This window comes from Haliaeetus leucocephalus, unplaced genomic scaffold (assembly GCF_000737465.1).
Source record: "Haliaeetus leucocephalus isolate CR32 unplaced genomic scaffold, Haliaeetus_leucocephalus-4.0 Scaffold373, whole genome shotgun sequence".
Taxonomy (NCBI): Eukaryota; Metazoa; Chordata; class Aves; order Accipitriformes; family Accipitridae; genus Haliaeetus; species Haliaeetus leucocephalus.
Genome location: NW_010972809.1, coordinates 7,377,358 through 7,402,797, shown reverse-complemented (window position 1 = coordinate 7,402,797; position 25,440 = coordinate 7,377,358). Strand labels below are relative to the sequence as shown.

General features: G+C 41.3%; 1 protein-coding gene across 1 annotated transcript in view; it reads left to right on the top strand.

The window, feature by feature from the left end:
- Positions 1–25,440, top strand: part of FARS2 (phenylalanyl-tRNA synthetase 2, mitochondrial) — a 193,821-nt gene that overhangs the window by 36,257 nt on the left and 132,124 nt on the right. The window lies entirely within an intron of this gene.

Genomic DNA, 25,440 nt, shown 5'->3' with positions numbered 1-25,440 from the left:
AACATCACCTGTAGTCATGTTATTGCATAATAACAGCTTCTGGTTTCTGTACCTGGCAAATACTAAAGGAGTCAGATCCTTAGGGCTGATCCTATTGTAGAAGATTCCTATATATGATAAAATTGCTAGCTTTTCAAATCAGTTATCAAACATTGGATTTTTTCTAAATATATTTGTAGTCTTGGTTCTATCTGCAGAATGGTATGCAATTTCATATAGTAATATGTCATTTGTCCTGGCCATTAGTAATCACGTACATAAAGTATGTAACACTTTTTCTGCATTGAATAAGATTACAGTGCAGGCATGCTTACTGCTAAAAATTGTTTTATTTGATTTGGTGTTTGCTTTCTGCACAAAAGTTGCATAGTTAACTGCATGAAGGACTGATGTCTGTATTAAAACTATTCAATACGATTTGCTTGAACTTAACATCTTTGTTGCGTTCACAGTCGTCTTCAATTTACTTGTGTACAAAATGGAGATTATAACCTATTGACTTTTCGCTGTTGTTTCAGGCTTGATTAGTAGTTGCAAAATGCTGTCATGCTTACTGATGGAAGTCAGTCAGCAGTGCAAAGTAGCCTGGGAGCCAGTAAGTGCAGTAGTTGGTAGAACTAGAGTTGCCCAGCCTTTGATTTGAGTGAGGAGTAAGCAATCCATGGCATGGATGCCGGTAGTGGCTTGTAAGCAGATGCCAAATGGTGTGTGGTAGGGCTGGCATAACATTGGGAGTATGGACTTCTGAGAGAGGCACAGCCACTGACTCCTAGGAAGTGCAAAATCGAGCAGGTCATAGGAAGAACTCTCTGGAGTGCAAGCGTGATGTTACTGACAGCATCTTTGCTCTTTGCAAAGTAGCATCATCCGGCCTCTGCTGAATACCTACCAGCACACCTAGTTTGGGATGGAAAAATACAAACTGGTACACTGCCCTTCTTAAGCGGACAGCCTTGCTTAGTTCAGGTATCAGTTATAGCTGATAGAGCTTCTCCTCCAGCAAAAAGGGTTGTTAGATGCCATGCTTCCAGAGGCAGAGCACCTGTGCTGTGAGGGTGGGGGGCGTTGTAGTTAATGCTATTAATTGCATCAGTGCAAGGAACCCCCCAAAAGGGATTACTGTTCTTGAGCATACACTGAGAAAATAAAAAGTACTAAAGAATCCCCACTGCAGAGCTCACAAAAACTAGCACTGACCTGGCAAGTACTGAGCAAACAGACTAGCAAGTGTCGGAAAAACTGATGCAAGTTGTCACTTTGGGCTTCCTAAGTAAGGTAGTAGCCTTCTGGGTGTTACTGGTCACAGTGCTGTCAGTCAGACTGCCCAGAATAATGTCCCTGCTTCAGTGTTATCCAAGGACTGCACTGCAGCCACACAAATGAGACCTTTCCTGGGCATTATTTTACTTGTACATTTTTAGATTATTCTTTTTACTGACTTGAAGATAAAGATATATGCTGACAAGGCTTATGCTGAAGAGTTCTGCTTTAGTTCTCTGATCAAAATTTAGGACCGTTGTCTACCTTACAAACTCATTTTGAGAGGTATCCAACTTGAACCGTTCCAGAATCCATTTGTCATTGTTGCTTAGAAGCATTCGATGTTTTTGATGCATTTTCAATCACTGCTTACAGCACTATGTAATGTTTCCATGGCACTTGGCTAGGTGGCTGCAGTCCTTTGTTGCATAGGTGTTTTTTTTTTTACTCTGCTTAAAACACTCTCTGCTTTCAGCAGCTGTGACTTGTGCCCATCAAGGTAAAAAGACAGCATTTTTACTGCTGCTGCAAATCTTTCTGCACTAGGTGCTTGTAGGTACCTAGCGATACAGCAGCCTCAAAGCCAGCAAGGCTGGTTGCAATGACTCTGTGGGGGCAAAGTGAGACTAATGCCTATTTCCAGCCCCTCTGGTGAGAACTGCTCAGAGCAGAGAAAACCCCCTCTGTCCTCCCCAGCACGTCAAAATCCGGCAGCTAGCTGCTAATTGCCTTTACAGTGATTCACATGCCATCTGCCATTGCTGGGATCTTTTGTCATCTATGGTAGGCTCTAGGCAGTTCCATAAACTTCATGTGGTTCTTCTATCAGTGACATGGACTTGGTGCAGCATGGTAATAACAGTGACGCTGCTATGTGCAGAAATTAATTATGAAACTATTTACGCGTTGTCACCCTTTCTTTTGGCTTTGAGAGGACAGCATTCTCTGGGATAAGGAGGGGGGGGGAAAGCAAGAAAGATTATTTCAATTGTGTGCCACTTAAGGGTTCCCCCACCCTCACAGAAAGCAACTCATGGATGGTGGGAGAGAGCTGTCAAAAATAATAAAAGCGCAAAGGATTATTCTGTATTTGTGTATCACACCACATCTGCAACGCAGGGGCGAGTAGAGGAGAGCGTGACCTCCCTGCGCAGTGGCTGGGGAGGCAGCAGGAGCCTTGCTTGCTGGGAGCCGGGCAGGGAGAGGTGAAGGCGCTGGTCCTGTCGCAACTTACGTAAGGGTTGCATAAGAGTGCCGGTGCCGTGACTGTCAGAAACACGCGGGAAGGACGGGGTTTTTCCTTCCCTCTGCTTCCTTATGGCTTGAATCAGAAGCTAAGTCTAAGACGCTGTTGTTTACTCCTCTGTGTAGCCGGGGATTCTCTCTCCCCCTACTCTGAGAGGGGAGGGGGGCTCCTACTTTTGTTTAATTCAGCCTTGTTTTGCTCTTAGTTCTTATTTCTCCTTTTCTTCCTTTTTTGTCCTTTGCCTACATTTACATTTCGATACTTACTACTGCTGCTGTCCTGGCTTTCAATAATTAAATGTTTTATCAGCATTTTCTGAAGCCACCTGGGCGGTTGCTGAAATACCACCTTGTTTTAAAGTAGTCTCTTCAAAGCAGAGATGCTGCAGAATGTCATCTGGTTTTTTCTTTCCTCATTCAAGCCTTCTTTGAGGATGCTGATATGCATCATCTATAAGCAGGCGCACAAAACAGCTTAATATGTTAACGTGTTAGGAAATGGGGTGGTGAGGGAGGGTGAGAACATGACATTATCCAATCGGTCCATTGAAAGCTGCAAACCGAATACTGTTTTCCCAGGCACCCAGGCGTACACCATTGGAGGGTGTTGTACACCTCAGTCAGCGCAGGCTGGCTTGCATGCCGGTGAATAAATTAATCCTGGAACAAGAAGTCAGAAAGGTGGCTGGGAACGCTGGCCGCCTCATTCCCCAGGCGAGCTTTTTGCCAGCGGAGCTGGGGGTCAGTTAGTTCATTTTGCTTGGACGGGCAGCGGCCCTTTTGTATAATCCTCACGGCTCCCTCCCAGCCACTGTGGCACCGATCCGTTCTGCTGCTGCAGGGCTGATGCTGCAGCAATTTGTTTGTTTCTGCTTTTTACTCGGCTTTGAAGCAAGAGAGAGGCTCTCGGCTCGCCTTTTTATTTCTCGCGAAACGCATGTGATTATCCGAGTCCGGGAGAGCGAACGCGTTGACACGACCCGGTTCGCTGGTGTGGACGAGGCGATTAGAGCCATGCCTCGATCAGCCGGAGGATTCCCCCGGGGCAGGTCCCGTCCCACCAGCGCCCCCGTGGCCCGCAGCCCGCTGCGGCAGATGAGGCCCGGCCGTTGCCATGGCGATCGCGGATCCAGCCGCAGCGCGGGGAAGGGGCGCTCCGCGCGGCGCGCCCGCTCCATGGGGCTGACGCCCGGCGGAGAAGACCCCCCGTCGGCCGCGTCCCAGATGGAGTTTTAATTTCCTTCCTCTCCCCCCGCCGCCCTTTCAGAGGGCTCCTTCCTTAGAGGCAGTAATATCAAGCCGAGAGCCAGCTCTGCCCCCCTCCTCGCCTCCCCAAAGGTCAGGGGCACCATATTGACGGCTGTATAATGGGGAAGCGGGGAGGGGGACGGGGCGCCAGGCTTTCAAGAAGGAGTGCGCGCCACTTGCCACTGGGGCTTTAGTGGGTGTCGTGGGATTTGTTTGCAGCATATGCGATGCTGTTAATGATTGAAAAATTACCACAACAATTAGTCATGGATCGCTGAAGGCAAGGCCCCCAAACGCTGTGGACAATATGATTAAATCCATGTATGTGACAATTAACTCTCCTGCAGGTTTATCCACCGAGGAGATGGGAAGAAGATGGACAAAAAAAAATGACAGGCGAGAATAATGTGGCAGAATGGACCCGATACAGCTGGCACTATCAATTTTAATCTGACACTGAATTAATCACACTTGGATTAATCCTGTTCTTATTGCACCGTTCTGGTTGCCTGTTTATTTATATTCTTCTTCCTTTGTGTGCTACACGGAGGCATGACGGATTTAATTCCTGTCCGTTCCATGTTTTTAAATTTAAAAGGCAAATCCTTCAGTCATGCTGTGTTTGAGGTAGTCTGTGGCGCAATTATCTCATAAAAAATGAGCAGAGTCCAGATGCACCATGCCATGAATCCCCTTCTGTATCACAGCTGAGTAACTCTCAATAAATGTTTGTTCACGCAGTATTCTCACTGAGTAGATCTAGTACTGCCTGTCTGTCCAGCCAGCCAGACGTGCAGACATGCAAGTAATGCTTCCTTGTGTATTTATGTGCCATTAGGTAAAACTTGGTGCATGTGCGTTGGTGATTCTCCTTGTGCTCACGCTTTTATTTGGAGGGACCAAAAGCAACCCTTTTGTAATGTTTAGATGTTACGTTATGAAGAAGATTCAGACTGGAAATGGAAGCAGGTCTGGTACAGGAACCGGAAAGGGCAGGTATAGGTGATCTGGCATAAAATTTTTAAAATATTAAGGTTTTTTTAAAGGAAAAGAAGCACTAATGTTTGCCAGACACTGCTGAAGTCTTGAAAAAGAAACACTGTTTATCAGTAGATAATCTGCTCAAATTAGCCAACTGTGTGTCCTTTCTAGCACAGTAAAGGTAGATTGCTTACTACACTGTTGCTGTGCCTGCTCCCTGACAAGTCTCTTGTTCACAGAGTGACAAATGCAGTTTAATGGATTGGACTAGCCACAGCTTAATTTCACCTGTAGGTACTGCAGACCTCTCTCTTCTTTCTTCTCTTCCCATCCTTTCTTTCTTGTTTTTATTCTGTAATCTGTACAGAAGATGTTTTAACTTTGAATTCAAGTTGACTCAAGACATGTATCTAGGCATAGCTGTAAAGATTCAGTTTTACTGCAGCATATTACTGCTGTGGTCTGCAATGCTTAACGTTATTTTAAGTGTTCAGATTGCTAGTCTAAGTGTCATACCTTTTCTGGCTTTTAAAATCCCAGTGAAAACATTGGAAATATTTAGCTGTGTTCTTAAACAAGGTGACTTAAAGGCATAAGTTTTTCCGTTGAAATGACTAGTAAAATCCCTGCTGGTTTAAAATGTCAAGGTTTTTATCAGGAGTCCTCTATTTATGTATCAGTAACTTGAAAACACAAGATGAAGTATAGCTGAACTGTCTTCTTTTAGAGTGATATTTCTTGTCCTCTTGTTGCCAGAGAACACAATCTGTACTCCTGCTCTGACCTGTGGCCTTAACCACAAAGAAATGAGCAAGTCCTGTGAAGTCAGTGGGCAATAAAGATATCAATGACCTTGATATGTAATTCAGTGCCCAAAGGAACATTGTCTTTCTGTTGACAATGTAGCTTTCAAAAGGTGGTTCAGGGGTAGGCGCATGAAGCTAGAGGATGTGAATTTTGCTTGTTGTGTCTATTTGCATGCAAAGGTAGCACACTGCAACGTAGATAGAGTGGATATCCTATTCACCAGTAGAATAGTACGTCCTAAATGAAGGTCAAAAGAAACTGGCCCAGGTACCTCTAGCACACCAGAAAATTCGTAGTAGGTTCTAGTCAGAATCTCAGTCTTGCATTCAGCAGTAGTATTGGATGTCATAGCCCAGATAAAGCCAAATTTGAGTCAGAGCTGCTTATTTTATTATGTCTTTCAGTCGTTTCTCCCACTGTGTATTTCTGCATCTGAGGTCCATCTGGATTTGGTTGCAGTTACCCTTTTTTTTTTTTCTTTTTTTTTTTCCCCTTCATTGAAAATCTCCAGGGGAATAACAAACAAAAATATTTTGAATGGGGAGGGTTTAAATCCATGTCTCCCCAAATGCTGATGCTGGGTTCTGATAGATGTGCAGTAAGTAGTGGATATTAGAGTTGATCTGGCAATAGCTTGATTCTCAAAACGTCCAAAGCAATAGTAAAAGGGTTTCTTTGGGTTTTTTTGTTGTTGTTGTTGTTTTGGGGTTTTCTTATTTCTTTTGTCATGTGGTAAGATCAGTTTTAGGTTCAGATCCTCTTGTATCTTCTGGCAGCACAGAAGAGGAGTTGAGTGTATTATAAACTTGTAGCAGAGGATTGCTAGCTCTACTGGGCAACAGGGATAAAACTGACTATACATCAATATCAAAATACTGTCTGTACAGGTGACATGAAATGCTAACAATATGAATTTAATTTCTTCTCTTATCTTCCTCCTGCTCCCCCATTCCCCTGATACAGTCCAGTGTTCTGCAGTTGAATTTGCTGCTGTTGTTTGATGGATAGGAAGTGCTTTCTGTTTATGTAACTAATTGACAACTATGGAAGTTACTTCTTTATTATGCAATTTATCAAGTGATTAGGAGACCATTTATGTAGACTCGATTAACGTAACACCAATAGTTGAACACGTTAGTAGGAAGAAAGTATGAGATGGTTTGAGATGCATTTTTTAAGCAAACTTTGTTTCATTTCCTCTGAGATTTCAAATCACAGGGGTACGATGCATTAAAACATTATTGCTTGGGGCTTCTTACACTGGAGGGTCCATTGGCCAAATATGCATTACATTTTTACACCAATCAAAATTTATTTAAATTTAATTAAGATTCAGTAGACTGATTTGCTGTGCCTGGATTATAAATAGAGCAAGAGTGACTTGGCTTAAATTTGGTTAACAAGAATTGAGCTTCACTGTGCAGTTGCAACATCAGTAAGCGCTATTGGCACACTTAAAGTTACAAGTGGATGTTTCGCATGTGACAGTGCTTGCAACCCACATCAAACCTATGAATGAGAGCGTTGTTAAGCACTTTATGTGGGGGGGTGTTGGGGTCAAGGAGCAGGGTGGAGTGTGTGCATACGTTGATTGCTTGGATCAGTGTATGAATCAAAACCATGTTTGCTCACTGGCAGAAGAGATGAGCTTGAAATGGAGATGAGGCAAGAGGCCTGCCAACAGGAGAGTAAATGTTTTGAATTCACAAAACTTGAGGGTGATATGGTGAACTCCCTGGTACTCAAACCTGATTCTTCTGATCTTTCCAATGAAGATGTTTCCCCTCTAGACCACGTTCAAGCCATGGTCTGCAAAGAGGAACGATTGTTTTTTTCATTTCCCCACCTCCACCCCCCACTATGTGTCTTTTTCCCTTTGCATACGTGGAACTGGATGGGAGCAACGCAACACCCCAAGTGCCAAAAATGTCTCAGTGTGGCTCTGAGTAGAATTACTTAAGGTACTTCAGTGTCAAAGAGAATATATTAATCCAAGCATCCTTCTGAATCAGCTTAAGGGGAAGCGTGCATGAAGAAAAAGGCCCCAAAACTTTGGAATTAAAATTGTTGATAAAGCATGCACACTCTGCTTTCTCCCCCTCCCCTCCTAACTGAACCAAAATTTTCCTTTTTTTAATTTTTTCTCTTTGTGTTTTGCCAACAAAACGCTAGCTGGGTCCCCACCTGAATGTTAAATATTCTTTTCAGAGGGTCAAATGAAAGTAAAGTGACAAAAAGCAGCACTGGATTGAACGTGTGGAGAAAATGCCATGCTTCTGTTGGTGCAGTGTTAATAGTTCTTTTATGCAATATGCATAAGAATTCAAAAGGCTCTTTTGCATTATTAGCGTACCTCTAGTTTGGCCATCCTATGAAGAGGATTGTGTATATTGACCCAGATATGGCTGTCTGCATTTGACAGTGGTGTGTTAGCTTTGGCTGTGCACTCACTAGTAGTTGCAAGCAAACTCCAATCTGGAAGCTAGTAAGACATATTAGCGTTTGGCAGTGCCTCTGCCAGTAAGTTCTGTCTTTCTGGATTTTGGGTCGCTGGAGTATTGTTATTAACTTGAAGAGAATTTGAGCTGGGGAAGAAGTAGGAGACATAGGAGGTTTCTCTTTTTGGAGGTTGCTTTTTTTTTCTTCTTTTGGGCAACAAGTTGATGGTAATTAAAGCAATTTTTTTGCTATGTGAAACAAAGACTAAAGGAAGATATTGGTATTGCTTGGGGCAGTGCAAAACAATTTCATATGGTCTTTATTTTATCTAAGTTCTATTTGTAAGAGTTTAGACTGTCACTTGGAGAGATTTCATGATCTGTGGACACTACTGTATCTACAAGCGTAGAATATGATCTACAAGGGTGGAGATAGGGGGAATGAAAAGGCAGAGTATCGTATTTTACTCCATGGTTTCATGGTGCACTTGTGATACTTTCAGGATGTAATAAGCCAATGAAGATGTGAAGGAACAGGTTCTCAGCTAGTGACTTTCATAAAGTTGTCTTTTCTTTAGCCAACAAAGAAAGAGAGCAGGTCTAGACAAAACAGCCAAACCCTAATCTTTCTTTTAATAATGATGTTACTTGGGAAGATTGATAGCAAAGTTACTGGTTTTTATTCCTCTGAAACAGTTGTAAAAAAATATATAAAAAAATATAAAAAATATGTAAATATGTGTTTATTTATGTGCATCTATATATGTTTATATATTTGAGTACATATACACATGCACACACAAACTCTTCCAATTTTTTTGAAGTACCAGAAACATTTCCTAGAGATAAAATCCAAATAAAGACTGTGGGTGTTAGTACTAGCCTTTCTTAAAATGTATATGTGGAATTAGATGACTAAAGAAGTAGAGAGGAAAGAGAAATGATTTATTGAAAGCTATCTCTTTGTTTTTACTTATGTTAATGTGCATGACCAACTAATATATTTGACTGAAAAGACTTGCTTATTCATATGTGGTTTTATTACAGACAAACTGCTATTATTAAATTTTCTAGGAGCATATAATAGTATATACTTATGATTTTTAATTTGTATATGCTACAACCTTCTGAAGACATTGATAAATAGGGTGCAGGTTTTCAGGTGATATGCTATTTGATAGACATACCCTTTCTGTGCTTTCTGTCACACTGACAACAAGCTAGCCAATTTTGTGTTGGTATGAACCATTTATTACAGACAAAGAAAATATATATATGTTGTGATTGTTCATATATTGCTCAGTAGGAATCTTAGAAGAAAGAGATCTGCCTTTACAGCTTTTCCTGGTAGCAGCATTATCATGTGGTACCAGTAAGGACTAGCTAATTCACCTGCATGCTTCTGTACTAGCTGTACACCTCCATAGTTACTCCCCACCCTGGCTTTGAAAGGACCCCAGTACTACAGCCTTGAAAAAGGTGCTGGGCTTGTATATTTGGGGCATAACAAGTTATGGTTGCTAGTCCAGTTCAGGTATTTGTATAGGACCAATGTGTGTGCACTTGGTCCCTGAACAGCCTGATACATGGAGCGCATGCACTTACGATATTTCCTCACAGTGCATTGTACTGTGCATGGAACTATTTAGCTCTAAGGAAATCGAAGTATATTAAAAATACTTTTAACATTTGCCCTTTACCACTCATAGCTGGCTTACAAACATCCACCCCTCCTAAACAGAAGTAAATTCTTTGTCTGTCTGATTAGCTAGGAGAAAAAAAAAAATCTCTTGGAGACCTTTGCGAGGTCATTAGCGAAGCTTTCTTTTCAGAACGTGAATACGCCACCTGCCTTTCATAGCCCAGGGGAGCCTAAAGGCAGTGTGTGTCTTGGAGCACACTGCAGAATAGCATCTGCATACTGCCAGACTGATCTGCTAATAGCCAAGGGAAAGAGAGAATTGATGCCAGGGGTGAAGGGAAATGCTGAAACCTTGCTAAGTGTTAAGCAGTGCTCACCTATTTATTAGACAGTTAATGCTTCCTGTAGTGTTACCAGTGGACGATAAAAGAAGTGGGGCATGTTGCAGATTGGTAATTGGTCTTAGAGCTGCATGTTGTAATTACTAGCTCACTTTCTTTTCTACAAAGGAAAAAAATATCCCAGAAGGGACCAAAGCTGAGATAGTTTTCATCTGCTAAAAATCATGGTATGTTTTAAATGCTTCTATTATTTTTTGTTTAAGAAAGAAAAATCATTTTGCTATCAGACTGATAACCTGCAAGAAGGCCCCTACCAGATTTTGACACCTCTAATGATCATCCTTTGTAGGAAGTGGGGTAGAAACTGGTGATTTTCTGTGTACTTTGAAATAGGTTGCAGGGCATGCATTTGTCTCTGGGAGAATGAGGGAGGTCATTTCACTAGTCTCTGGGTTTGCTTTTCACAATTAATTGAGTTATGTCTCTGTGTACAGACACTGTGTAGGCTTGAAGAGCATGCAGATGTCTTGGTAAGACCAATGGACAGAACCACACATAGGAGAGATGAATGGCGGAGCCATGGGTGAAGGTGCATGATATTTTTATATTACATGGTAACGTAATACATATTACATTATATATATGCTGCATTTGCAAGTATATAACTTGTGTTCTGCCCCTTAGTTCCATCTCTGCTGAAACTTTATTTACATCACTTACCCCAGGAATTAGCTGGCAGCTTTTTTTCTAATCTCTGTAGCGCATGAGAAGCATCTGGGGGTTTTTGCTGTCCCTTGTAGATTTTCCCCTCAAGGCTGTGTTACTCAGAGATCTAATACTTCATCTCCAGCCTGTGAAAACTTTCCAGACAGAAATGTCACAACCCGTCATATCTGACAAGAAGATGCAGATGTCATTCATCTCCTCTGTTACCCTGTCTGACACAAGGCAAATGTTTAAAGGATGTATAAATGTGTGGGGAGAGATCTTCAGTTGGTGCAGATTGTCATGAACCTAGCTGACACGTTGCACAAGCTGAACATCTGCCTTTTTATTTGCTCTCCTCTCAGCATTTTGCAATGTCCAAGAATATACAAACACACCCCATCCAACACTATTCCTAGTTAAATGAACAAGTGAGTTATGTTCTTCTGTTGCGGTGGGTTCGAGCCCCACGTTGGTGTTGATAACACACTGATGTTTTAGTTGTTGCTAAGTGGCGCTTATCCAAAGTTAAAGATTTTTTGGTTTCCCATGATCTGCCAGAAAGCAGGTGTACAAGAAGCTGGGAGGGAGCATAGCCAGGACAGCTGACCTGAACTAGCCAAAGAGATATTCCATACCATAGAACCACAGCATTTTTAAAACACTACTGTAAGGAAGTTGTTTAAAGTCACACAAGGAAATGCACAAAGTAATTAGTTAATTATTTTTTTCTGATTGTTATTGAGGATGGGTAATTTTCAGTTGACTGTTAATTGACTTTTAAAATCTTAATCTTCCTGTAGCAATAAGTTCTTTCTCTTTCCTCTGAGAGCTTCCATTTCATCATTATGGTCTTGCAGTTTGGTCCTCTCTGAATACCCAGTTTGTGCAGACTCTAGATTCTTTGCCCAGCCACATTCTCTGTTGTGCTCCCATTTAGTCCACACCTTGCAGACTGAGGACAAAAACAATTGCAACATTAAACAGGAATTTAAATTGCTAACTTTTATTTGACTCCTTATTCTTGGGATATGTCCTCTCAAATAAATCAATTCACAATAGTAAGAAGGACAATGGTTGGTATTTCTGCTGTCTGAGTGTTAACACAGTATTTTGCCAAGTATTGGCTGGGTGAAGATTTCACTGTTAGTTTAAATGAGAAATAGTTTATTTCCTTTTTCAGGCCTGTCTGCTTGCCAGAGGTTGATTGTAACAGGTTAACAAACAGTTGTTCTAAAACTAGAATCCTTAAGGCTGATGGACAGATTTGTGGGGGTTGGGGGGAGATAAAAAGGGCATGACTGTCTCATCCCCATTGGTACCATTAAGTGCAGTATATGTTCTCATCACATGAAGGGGGAGGAGGTTTGCAGCCCTCCTCATTATGATTGTTTCCTCCAGCCCTGATTTGTGCTTGAAACATAGAAAAGACAAATCTTGCCTACAATTCTGCTTTTCCTCCATCTATCCCTGCCCTTCGTGTTCCCCCAGCAAGCACAAGGACCTCCTTCAGCAGCCCCAGCTCAGATTTCCCCCCCCACTGGTGGAGCAGATTTACCTCCCACACCAGCAGCAACTTTGGCTTTCCCTCCAAATTTGTTGGCATTTAGGATTGAGGCGAGTAGAACATATTGAAATAAACTTTTGGCTCAGTTTAATGGTAATGTCACACTACAGCTCATTTATTATATGGCCTTATAGCAGCTTCAGGTGGGAAACATTCTTTCCATTATGCATTTTTTTCTTTTTTTCACATCTAGAAATAAATGAAGCTATATGTTGGAATGAGTTCTTCCTTCGTAAGAAGGCTTGTCTGTAGCTAAGGACTCAATGCATAAATACTTCTTGCTTGCTTAAAATAAAGAGAGTGCCTTGAAAATAAATCATTCAGAATTTCCTTCCTAGCTTATTGACAACTTAGCATGGTAGCGTTTGGTTGCTAGAACGCACGCTTCGCTAAGAGACAGGACAAGCTTCCAACTGTGCATGCAGAAAGCATTTGAATTTGAATTTCAATTAATTCACGTACAGCATGAAATAAAAATGTCATGTTTGGAGGAGGGTTATTGTTGTTTATGCAGTTTTGCCAGAAGACTCGCAGAATAAATGATTGGCTTGTACTACAGCACAGTATTAGAACAAGAAGTGATTGCATTATTAGCTGACAAGTCATGAGTGGCCTGGATGCTTTAGTTTGCTCCCATGTAAAACTGCTTTGAAGATTACGGGTCTGTCTGTTATGTCTCTCATCCTTTTTAACATCATATTCAGGTAGCTATTACAACATTACTTGCCCTGTGATAATTCATTGAGCTATCAGCTACAAATATTTGTTCAGCCTAAGGAGGCCAGGCAGGCATAAGAGGAAAAAAGGTCAGATCACGAGGGAGAATATTCTGTGGCCTGAGTTTTTGAGTAAATTGGTATTTTACTTTTGTTCATAAAGGAATTAGTCGGAGCTGTATCGATTAGTCTGTGTCTGTGTGCATGTGCTCTTGATTGCTCGGCAGCCAGACTCTGCTTTGATTTTTGGATTGGCAGAAGTAATGATGCCGGAAGGCCCAAGTACAGGAGAATAAGCGGCCCCCAAAGGGCTTTGCTGCTACTAAACATCAGCAGAAACAGCTATGCATCCAAGCATGCACAGCTTCCACTAGGGGAAAACACTAGTTGACAGGACAATGTTTAGGACTGCTAAGGGATTTTCTCATTAAAATGTTCGTTTGAGGTGAAAAAGTTATTTTTATTCAAAATTGGAATCTGTAAAAAGAACCTGGTCAATTTCTGAGAAAACTTTAATGATAACTTGTTCCAGAAATATCTGTTTTATCAGTTTTGACACTTTTCAACATGAAATGGTTCCATTTTTTTTCATTGTAAGCCATACCGAGGGGTGAAATATCACATTTCCTGAACGATGTTTCTAAAACATCCTGAAAAAAGCTTTTAAAAACCAACTTTATTATGAATGGAAGGACAGATTTTATACTACTGTTTGGAGGAGCAGCCCAAGAGAAACAGTAGTATGCAAGTACTCATGTAGTTGGACTAGATGACCTCTTGATGTCCCATCCATCCTGAATCATTTTATCATCCTATATGAGAGTATATGAGGACAAGGCTTCTTTTCTGCTCCTGTGTGTTCTTACTGGGTCAGTCTCAAGGAGTTCCTGCAAAATATTGTGATCTGACCCAGAGTACTGTAACATTATACCAAAGAATTGGATGCGTCAATGTAAAAAAAAGCAAACAAAAGAGCTGGGTAGCAAAAAGTAGAATTCTGTCAAACTTGAACGAGAAAGGGAGGGCATGCTTTGAGGCTTCAGGTGTATTGTGTATCAATGACTTTGGGAAGATTCGCATCCGTGTGCTCAGGGGCTGAAGTTGCTAGACAAAAGAGATGAGGTGCAGGTATTAGAGAAGATGTAGCTCTGCAGCTGAGCCCTTTGTAAGGTCTGAATGAATCAAAAGAGCTGCACTTAGTATCTTTAAAGATGGAAAAGAACAGTAGCTTTCATAAAAAAAGTGGAGAATAAGAATTGCTATTTCCAGATCAGTTCATTGATATGGAAGTATGACATTCAGTTTTTGCACCTAGCACATACTTATTTGATTGATTTGACTAAACTGTCCTTACTTATAAAATACAGCAGTGCTGTCCCATATTCTGACTGGCTTTCACATTGACTACACCATAGAATTGTATATATAGGAACTGCCCAAGGGTCTTCCCCTGCTTGCTGCACCAGCACATTGAAAATAATGTTTAGTTTTGCTTTTTACCTCAGTTTTGAAAAGTCCATTTGGGGTTTTTGTTTCCACTGATGACCTATGTAATTTAAAATACCCCAGGTTCCAAACTGATAGGAGTTTGAAGCTGTTCGGCTCTTGAGGAGCATGATAACCAGCACTTTTTGTATTGATATGATAGTATTAGTGAAAAATACCCAGAGATCAGTCAATCCCTGACATGTACACTCTCACTTAAACCACTTGTAACTCTTCCTCCTTTGGGTTAAATGATCTCTATATTTTGTTAGGTTAGGGGGTTTTTTTGATTACCCATTCAGTTGGGTGATCTGCCGAGGATACTGCCTTGTCAATCTGTTTGCTGCTCCATGGACCAAAAATATTTGTAAAAGTTGAATTTAAGAGGGGGGAGGTGGGGGAAATGTTCTTTTTTTTCCCTGGCGAAGGAATGTGTGAAGTTTATTTCCAGTGTTTTCATATGGAGGAAAATTGGTGTATCCTTTCTAGGTTCATCCTTGAGATGTCCTTTTAAGAGGAGTGGATGTTCTAAAATCCATTGATACTGCTGGCAGCTGAAAACTTAATAAAAAGAGATTTAGTGATTTTTAATTGAACTAAATGCATTGTCCTACACACAAGATGTTATTTGAACTTGTAGAAGCAAGGACAATAAATAATGACAGTGATGCGTAATGACGCATTAGTAAATTTATGGTGGCACCTACTCCTTGCTAGGCGCTTACTGCACAGTCTCAAATGACAATCAGATTCTGCAAAGACCTTGCAGTATAAAAATAGATGTATGAATGATCTACTAACAGGATGCCATCCTCTAAAAGAATCCAGGAAACTAGCCCTTAGTGGCATACATGTATATTTATACATGTTGAGAATGCATCTTTGGTAGTTTTTGGAGCCAAGGCATGTAAGCCTTCATTATGAGGAAAAAACCAAGAAAGATATGAGCAGTAAATTGAGATATATCAAACTGGCCATAATAAAGCCTGTCCAAACTAGTCTTTCCATATATCTGTATTTCTCCTCAGGCTTTGCTTCTGGCATTCAACATCAGTTAGGCTAAATCTTTGGTCACATTAATTTTTCAAACCTTTTAGTTGTTTGGGCAAGTTGAGGAATAGGAAGGAGATCTTCAAAAGCTTGGGTAAAAGCAGTACTGTAGGAGTTTGTGTTAAATGTATTGCCTTTGATTCTTAATTTATCCGTGAGCTTTTTCTTTAATAGAGAAAATGTCTACAGAGCAGGGTTTCTGACACAGCAGTAGTCAGTTGGGCTGGAGGCTCAGGCTACAGGGGACGGAGGGGGATTCAAGATAGGAAGCATTGGGGGATTTTTTTTCTAATTTACCAAAGTTGTATGCAAGTGTCTTAATTTGACTTTGCATACAGTATAATATTAAATATGTGCTATTTTAAACATGATTTAAAACCATTCATCAAACTGGGGGAAAAAATGAGCTGAAAATGTGGATTTATAATAATGGTATGTTAGACCAAGACCATGCAGTCTGTGAGATGCAAGGGTTACGTGCTTTCAAGAGCAGCGGCACTGCAAGTATTGGGTGAGGATTAAAATATATCTTCCTGATCTTCTGTTATGTTGCCTGAATAGGTTGATATCCCTTTGAGGCAACATGCTGTAATTTCAATAAATACTTTGGGTAGTGTCTTAGTGATTTCTTTCTCCTAAAACCCATTGATACTCGTAATGAAAAGAGAGAAAGGAGAGGGATCTTCTATTGCTAGAAGACCCATGTGAGAGCTGGGACCCACATGCTGCCTTGGTGCAGGACTGAGGTGATTCCTGCCCTGAGGGTTTTAGGGATGTTTCAGTTGAAGGGTCTGGTGATACGTCCTTCTGTGAGGCCGAGTTGTGCTAGCTAAAATGGTCCCTGACCCCATCAGTTTGTTTCCTCTCCTTCAAGCTGGTCCCTGGCCTGGCTGGGATGCATGAGGCGATACGTGTACGTTTTGTCAAGCTCCAAGCTGGTGGAGCTTGGTTACGGGCCAGTCCCCCGCAGAGTTGTGCTGGCAGACCCGGGGGGAAGAGCAGGAGGTTCCCTGTGCCTGAGGCACCTGCAGGGGAAGGCCAAGGAGTGCCTGAGGGGCCATGACCTCCTCTTCTGCCTCAGCCACAGAGCGGAAGGGACGCCTGGCTCCAGAAGGCTGAGGTAACCTCGGCCTCCTGATCTCTCCACTGCAACTCCCTGCCCAGAAGCTCACAGCGAGGGCGTGAAGGCTGGCGCGTTGAGTGCGTGCTGGCTTCTTTTGCGCTCCCTGGGGGCCAAGGGAGTAGTTGAGGAGGGTCTGGGCCCAGGGTGGGGAGCATGGAGCAGGAATGGCCCCTGCATCCCTGATAAAGGGCTACTGCTGAGCTTGCTGTCATTCCTGAGGCCGAAGGTTTGCATTCCTGAGCTTTCTGACAAATGGCCTTGGAACTAATTACAATTAAATGATCTTGCCTCTTTTTTTTTTTTTTTTTTTTCCCCTTGCAGATTATTGTATGATTGTCCTGACCTTTTCTCTCTGTATTGGCACATAATAGTATGACATGACAGACCTGCCTGCAGCCAGCCTGGTTTCTAGAATTACTTGCCAGAGCTGCTGCTAGTGCTTTATCCTCTGTGCACATCACTAAATGCTCTGCTTTTGCATCCAAAGATGTCTGAGTCTTTGCAATCTTGTGTTAACCTTCGTTTGAGGAGGGGCATTTAAAAGTAGCTCCTTTAATGTCAGTATTTGTAGTAACAGTTGGACTTTCTTTTAAGAAAGCTTCCAAATTCACCACACTTAAATGTACAGCTTTTGTGCATCTCTGCTACCAGTCCCTGCTCTTCAGAATTGGCATGTGACTTTGCTTCTCTGTCCTTGATTTTTTTGCCTCACCTTTTTTCTAATGGTAGTTGTTCCTGATTTTTTTGTGCCAGAAAGTTGAGAAGAGTGATCTTCTGCGGCACTATAATGCTTGTCAGCTCTTTCCAATCCTGAGTTTTAATGAACAGTTTAGTTCCTTGCCTTTGTGCTTCTACCTCTGCTGTTTTGCTGTTGTGCTGGAGCTTTCCCTGTGTGACCAAGGGAATGCCTGGCAGAAAGACAGGATTTCTGTCTTTCCTGCCTAAATAATTCCCTCTGACTGCATTTATCCAGCCCCCTCTTTCTCATTCTTTCTTTGCCTTCCTAAGAAAGCTAAAGACACATGCCACATTCCTAGGCTTCTTTATACTCGTTTGTGTATCTGTATTATAACAGCAGTGCTTAGCACTTGCATAATCTTGTTCCCCTGCATAATCACTGTAATCATTTATGCATCTGTTTTATAACAGGAGTGGGTCAGATTCTGAGATGGAGCAGAGCAGTTCTGGCTCTCCGCTGCGTTTGCTGGTTTGGCTAGCACTCATCATCACTCTTTGGTGTTTATTTTATGTAGTGTTTTATATGTCAAAATATGGGAAGCCAAAGTCTTGCGGACTTGAGGAATACCTTTTGTTCCTTTGATTTTTGTGGAGTTGTTCTCGGCACAAAAGGTTGCCCGGATTTGGGAAGGGGCAGCAGAGTAGGAGCGACACAGCTGGATTCAGGTTCATTCTCTCTCTAATTGTTTTAGGCAAGGTGAGCAGGTGGTGTTTATACTCAGAGTGAGAAAAGCTGAGACCTAGTGCTGAAATTACCTTCCTGAGCCACAGATCATGGGGTGACTCGAGAGCCTGCAAGTTCCTGACTGTCCTCTGCTGGGCTCTCCAGACTCCTGCTGCACTGCAGATAAGCCTGTGAGGCTTAAATGCCCTCTTTCCTAATCTGAGGGTTGATAAACTACTGATAGAGGGAGCATTTCCTCACAGGTTTCTATATTAAGGAGCCATTTGGATGCTAGCTGCAGCAAGCAGAGATTCTACGGAGACAGTGTGAGCAATGTCTGTGTTAAAGAGGTCAAAGAGCTGCATCATCTGTAGTCATTACTGCACAGCACTGTGAAAGGAGTGCAGCACCGAAGCTGGCACCCTGGAGGAGCATCTCTGGGTGGAGCTCTCTTCCTCCTCCATCACTCTTTTCTTTTCTTAGTGTTGACCTAGTTTATTAGTGTTAATTTTATTAGTGCATCTGCTTCATTTTTGTGATTATTAAATGCTTTTGGGGCTTCCTAATTTGATTATTTCAGTGCCTTTCTCGATATAATTGAAGCCCAAATGAATGTAGCCTGAAAACATACTTTATTCTAACTTGATAAATCTTGTACAGCTAAACCAATTTATATTAATACTTTTTTCCTTTTTGCAACCTTGTGCTTATGTAATTTGTTTAGTGGTGAAACATTTTTTTCTTTTTTTACCCAGAGTGCCTGAAACTGTGGCACGTCTCACTACTAGGTCTCTTTCTGTCTGAAAGTTTTAAACACTTTATGTTTAGGGCCCTACATAACACATCCCATCCCTGTAATAGGAGGCTGACAATCCAATTAGACATCCATTGATTGTCCCCATCCATTCATTTGCATCGTTGCCTCCTGCTGTGCTAGCTTCTCTTATGGTACCTTTTTATGTCTGCCCTTTCACATTATTGCTAGTTCATTTTGTCTCAGGTGCTATGATACTTGACTCGTTCCCTGTCTGTGGCACAACTTTCATAGCCTTTCATTTTCTGCTGCTTTTTTTTTTTTCTTTATCTTTCATTACTGCTCTGAACTAGAATTGCTTTCCCATGGTACTGGGGGATGGTTTCCAGTGCTGGAAAGGAGAAGCTTCAGACCAACTTCCCCCCCCCCCCAAAATAATCTGAACTCCTGGTGCTCTTCCTGGGCACATCATTCTGATGCCTTGCTCAGCTTGTTTGCTCTGAGTTGAGTGAGAACCGTAGTAAGATCCTTCTCTTCTGCCTAACGAGAGTCATATATGCTCACTGAATGGGTGGGGAAGCAAGAGGACTGATGCATCGCTTACCTCCTTTGGGGTGCTGGCAGTGTGCAGGTAGTGCTCATGTCTTCTGAAGAAGATAGCTTTGACTTCCACCTTCTGTGAACGGGAGGGAAATGAAACTGAGATTGGGGTGGTGAGTGCCTCCCCAAGGAGGTCCAGGGGTCTTGCTAGAACCCGTGAGCCCCAGGGCATCAGGACCTCCTGGGTTAAAAGGCCTGAAACTGTTGCTGGCTCACCAAGAGGCAACTGAGAAGTTCTTTCAACCCTTGAGCAAAGTCTTGCTGTAGATTTAGTCCTAAAAATGTAATAGCTCATTTTCCTAAGCCTGTCCTTACTTGTTCCTGCATCTCTAGTAATAGTTTTGTGGTAGTTTAACTGTCTTGTTTTAGGTATATAGCATATATATATAGCATACCTCTTCATAGATCATTGGAATAATTGTATTGCAGTTAGGAAGAATTTAAATCACAGCTGAGCTGAGTGCATATTTTGATATCCTCGATGGTAGCTTGCAGAGTTTTATAGAGCTCTGACTTGGCAGAATAATGTAGATTACTCTAGAATATGCTGTAGACCTTCTATTGGGAAACTGAGAAAACCTGACATCTGGTTGGACAAGGAGTAGCATAGGCAGTAGAAGTGAAGGACTGTCAAGCATGTTCTGATGGCCCAGAGAGTTTCCATTAATACTTTGGATCCAGTGCAATGTACCCATGCAAGGTGCAAACCTATAGCATCCAATTGTCTGTGCTGCGGCATCAGTCTTTTTAATTTTCTGTGTAATCAAAAGTCACAGACTTGATTGTATTTGTTTTCTTTCCTCAGTGTGAATTCAAGTGCTAGAGGAGTAACAGTTTGTTATGGCGCAAAAAGGGCTTGAAACCTTGCCAGAGATTTTCTGTAATTAAAAATGGAATTGGAAATACCAACACTCTTTCTGTTTGTTGTACTGATGCCTCAATTTTCTGATGAATATCAGGGTTATGACAAATAAAGAGCCATGAGAGTCAGTGGCTCGGGGGATTAGTAATTGGGTTCAGAGCCTTTCACCCTCAGGTCACCAATCTGCATCTGGCCCAGGTTGGTAGTGACTGAAAACCACTGTCTGGTTGCTTGTCAATGACCTGTGTGAAATGGATTTGTATTTCCAGGCTGGGTGTATCATCAGCCCCCTGGGAACAATTGGCAGTGATTGATACCCTTGATGTTTTCCTCAGAGAGGCCAAAACCAGATCAAGCACTTTCCTGTAGAAGCACCACCCCAAGAACAGAGTGGTGCTGGAAGTTCTCTATGGGCTTTCTGCAACATGCAGATGGTCTTGGTGAAAGGAGTTTGTCAGCTGAGTACCCTTTATTAATAATATTGGTACATTTGAAATATGTTCAGAAACAATCTCTGATGCAGAACAATTAGAAATACTCTAAGCTAGTATTAAAATACTATAATGCACAGGTGGGTAGGATATACAAATGTTTAATGCACAAACATTTTGAAATTGTCTGGATTGATGTTTTGCATTTTAAGATATGGCTACTGAAATTTCAGTTTGAATGAACCCATGTTAGTTCTCTCCTAAGGTACTTGCCAAAAATCTTTGTGAAATGAAGGATTGCACTTACAGGACAAGGAAGGATGTTTCTTTTTCAGTTTAAGGAAGCATTTGGCATACAATGCTTCTAGCATTCACTACATGGTATGTGTGCTGAATTGCACCTACAAAACAAGTAGGGGAAAATGTTATTTTTGATTGCATGAAGTAAGGAAGCAATTTATGTGTGCAATTTAGTGGTTTCTGTATAGCGGTTTCTCTTCATGGCAGAGATATTTTAGACAGTTGGCAGAGATGATAGGTTGCCTATAGTAAAACGGAGCATTCAGTCCGCATTGGCGAAGTAGACGGTGGTAGTGTCTTATGGAGATGCTACTTGTGGGTTTACGTTTTGCAACAAATTTATAAGACAATAAGAGCCAGTCACGCAAGAAGAGTGGAGACTCCATCCAGCCATGTTACATAGATCAGGATTTCAAAGATAGGTGAACTTTTTATCTGCAGCAATTGAACCCTCTAATTCCAGTGTAGAGGGACTTGTTATTTATAGCTTGAACTTCCTGTATGGCCAGTAAACCATAACAGTGGTATTTAGTACTTGTGGTTTTGTGCAGAGTGAAAGACAGACAGAAGACGCTACTCTGGAACATAGGTTTGCAAAGATGGTGGGCAGGTTGCACCTGTTGCAATGCCCAAGTAGATTTTAGATCCCAACAAATGGGATTGGAATTTTCCTTCATAGGTGGAAAGAGGAGAGAAAATATCTCCTAATGATCTCCCTGAAATACAGAATAAAAACATCTGAATGATGAGGGCAAGGAACTGCGGGGGTTTTTCTTCCTAATGTTAATAATAATGCCATATTGCAGTGTAATTTCATTTCTGCCAGTTAAAAGCTTATTAAGCTGCTATCATGGTAAATAGGTTATTAACATTGAAAAAGAATGTCACTATCATCACTGAAAATTCTTTCAATTCCCTTAATATCTCTTAAATGCTCAGCATAATGTACCAATCTGTCTAAGTTTTGGATCTGAGGAATTATATGTTCTTAAAAAAAAAAAAAATCAGAACCCTTTTTTGTCACTGCATTGTGTATTTCCCAAGAATAGAGAATTAATAAAAATTTTAATGCAGTATTCAGAGATCTGTCCACCCAATAATTTATTTATTTTGCATTACTGCCTTTGGAATCACATTATTTTTCTTCTTTCTATTTCCCCATACCCTGCCAAAATTGACTCCAATTTAGAAATAATATGCCTAATTACTGCAGCTTGGTTTTCAAAAAGCAAATTTGCTATTTTTCTGATTTTTCTGTTTTTGTTTTTTTTTGTTTTTTTTTTTTTTAATGGGATTGTAAGCAGTTAAAACTAATATCAGAATGGCATCCAGAAATTCTTGTGTTCTTGATGAAGATGATAGTCATGCTCAGTAACAGAGGGATCAAATATAATCTTGAACGTACCTATTCGCTTTGCATGCATGGAAATCAGCAGTAATTCTACTGAAGTTTATCGGTTTTAACCCTCAGCATAAGCAGTTCCAAATCAACAAACTGAAATGTAAAACACTGAATGCTTAACTTTTTAATTCAACTTGGTTTTGAAATATTTATTTCAGAATTTTTTCTACCTTTCCATGCAGAGAAATCAGCAAAGCTATGGAAATAAGCAAAGAGTTTGTTTGCATAATTCCTTCAGATCTTAAAACACTGTCCTAAGTACAAGGGTTGGGTTTGGTTTTGGTTTTTTTTTTTTTTTTCTTAGATTGCTGATTGTGGCTATGTTTTGGCAGTGTTGAAGCTGTTTAACAGGACATGTCAATGGTGTGTGTCTTGGTTTCAGCTGGGATAGAGTTAATTGTCTTCCTGGTAGCTGGTACTGTACTATGTTTTTGAGTTAGGTATGAGAAGAATGTTGATAACACTGGTGTTTTCAGTTGTTGCTCAGGAGTGTTTAGTCTAAAGTCAAGGATTTTTCAGCTTCTCATGCCCAGCCAGCGTGAAGCTGGAGGGGCACAAGAAGTTGGCAGAGGACACAGCCAGGGCAGCTGACCCAAACTGGCCAACGGGGTATTCCATACCATGTTGATGTCATGTCCAGTATATAAACTGGGGGGAGTGGGGGCAGGGGGATCGCTGCTCGGGGACTAACTGGGTGTCGATCGGCAGGTGGTGAGCAATTGCACTGTGCATCATTTGTACATTCCAGTCCTTTTATTATTACTGTTGTCATTTTATTATTATTATCATTATTAGTTTCTTCTTTTCTGTTCTATTAAACCATTCTTATCTAAACCCACGAGTTTTACTTCTTTTCCCGATTTTCTCCCCCATCCCACTGGGTGGGGGGGAAGTGAGCGAGCAGCTGCGTGGTGCTTAGTTGCTGGCTGGGGTTAAACCATGACAGTGTGGCACAAATGCAGAATGACAAAAGAATAAAGCAGAAGGTAATGCTGCAAAAGTGAAATTTTCTTTAGACTATCCTGACCTTTTTTGAAATGCATCATTTTTAAAGGACACAAACAGTACTTTGATTTGTAGTTCATCTAAGCGAAGTCATCTTCAACATCCTGTGTCCCCTCTCAGTTTACTAGATAATTTTTAACATAAATAGAAAGAATGAAAAACATTACCCATGAAATAGCACAAAAAACATAGCACTGTTGTGGGTAGAGAGTCAGAAAGTCTTGGATCTGCTGTTGCCTTCCTGTGTGACTGTCTAGGTCATTTAGGGCAAGTTGCCCTGAGGTATTTGAGTGTTGTGATGTTCTGTGCCTAATGGAGTTGCTTCCCTGGAGCTGTGGGAGCCGTGAGCCATTTTGCTCCTGTAAAGGGAGGGAAATTTGGTTCCTAGGCACTTTTAAAAAGCTGAGGATGATGGAGCACCAAGAGGAAAATAGTCCTTTGTGGACTGTCCAGTAGCACATAGACACATAGAAAGGGCCTGACTGTCTGTGGAGCATGTGTTATATCGATTTATGACTCAATTCTTCATCTGAAAACTGGGATTAAGAATACTTCTTTCCTCTCATCTATTTAGGCTGTAACCTCCTTGGAGTGCTTAGTGTTTGTTTATGGAGTGCTCAGGAAGATGGGTCTGCAGTCCCATATGGGACATCTCTTTCAACCAGGCCATTGCAGTAATAAAGACAATCAGAACTGCCTGCAGTATCTGCATTTTCTTGAACAGTTTTTAGCAAAGCATATGCGATATTTACTTTATATAGTCTGAGTGTTGGAGCAGCAGGGAAGATAATGTCTGGGCTCACTTGAGAGACGCTTAGCATTTTCCTGAGGGCTGCCCCAAGCAACCAAGTTGCATTGTCACAGATGTGTGCTTAAAGTCCCTTTTCTTGGAAAATATTCCGGTGACAGGCCTTTGGAAGAGGCAAGAGGCTCTTATTTCAGCCACTGTGTTGAAGTGATGTCTATGGCGTGATCTGGAGTAGCTTCACAGCTCTGTGTGTTTCTGTGTATTGCTCTTTGCTCTCCTCTCCATTTGCCAAGTGTGCAATTTAGCCAGCTCTAATGTTTTCAAAACTTCGGTTCAGTGCCGAGAACTCTGTGGCACTGCTAGTTCCTTATTTCAAAACCTAAAAAGCTGAGTGTGTATTTAATACTAAATTTCATTTAGCTTCCACATTGTTCATTTTTAAACTATGTCAAATGCTTCTGAATTCGCTCACTACTGCAACTTGGTACCAAAAGGTTTTCTTTTGAATTTTTAGTATTTGAAGGAAACTTGTCAATTGAAGCTTAATGCCTGGGTTATACAGCTTCTTCCAGCATCTTGCTGTGACTTCACTCTCACTAGAAGCAATGCTAGTTGTAGTCAAAGACATCACAGATGATGCCAAGCATTTAAAAAAAGATCCTTAAAAATGCTAGGCGTGGGTTTGGTTTTCTTTGGTTCTGCTTCTAAGTCATATTTTTACACTGCCACAAGAGTTAAATGCTACTTTTTAAACCTTTGAAAGCTGTAGGTTCTCATGTCAGAATCTGGGGGAAAAAACCAAACAAGTCTGCTAAATATGGAAAGACTTGGTGAAACTAGGTGAGCTGGCAGCATGGAAAGACATTTTCTTTTTTTCTGGATTAGAGATTTGAAACAACTTAGTCTTTACCCTGCTGAAGTGTTTCTAGATCTAGGATCTATTCATCCTAGATCCTTTGCTTCTTAGAAGCAAAGCTCAATCCCCAGAATAAAAGCCGTGAAGGAGTAAAGCCTGAACCATATGCATGAAACTGTGTGTACATGCTGCAAGATGAATTTTAACATGAGTCCTGCATCTGAAATTGTCATTCTGGGCTATGGGTATAGTAAAAAAGGACAAGGAATATGTTGTTAGGAGGACTTAAGTGCACTCCTTTTAGCTTCCTGGTAAAAAGAAGGATGCCAGCTCTAGGTGAACAGTTTGAGCTGGTAAGCTGTGATGAATCTGCTGGACACAGAGGGGCTATTTCATTTGAAATTATGAATAGTGTCTTTTCAGAGGGTTATTTTGATGGTTTTTTCTTCCCATTCTTGTTCTCTCCCCTCAG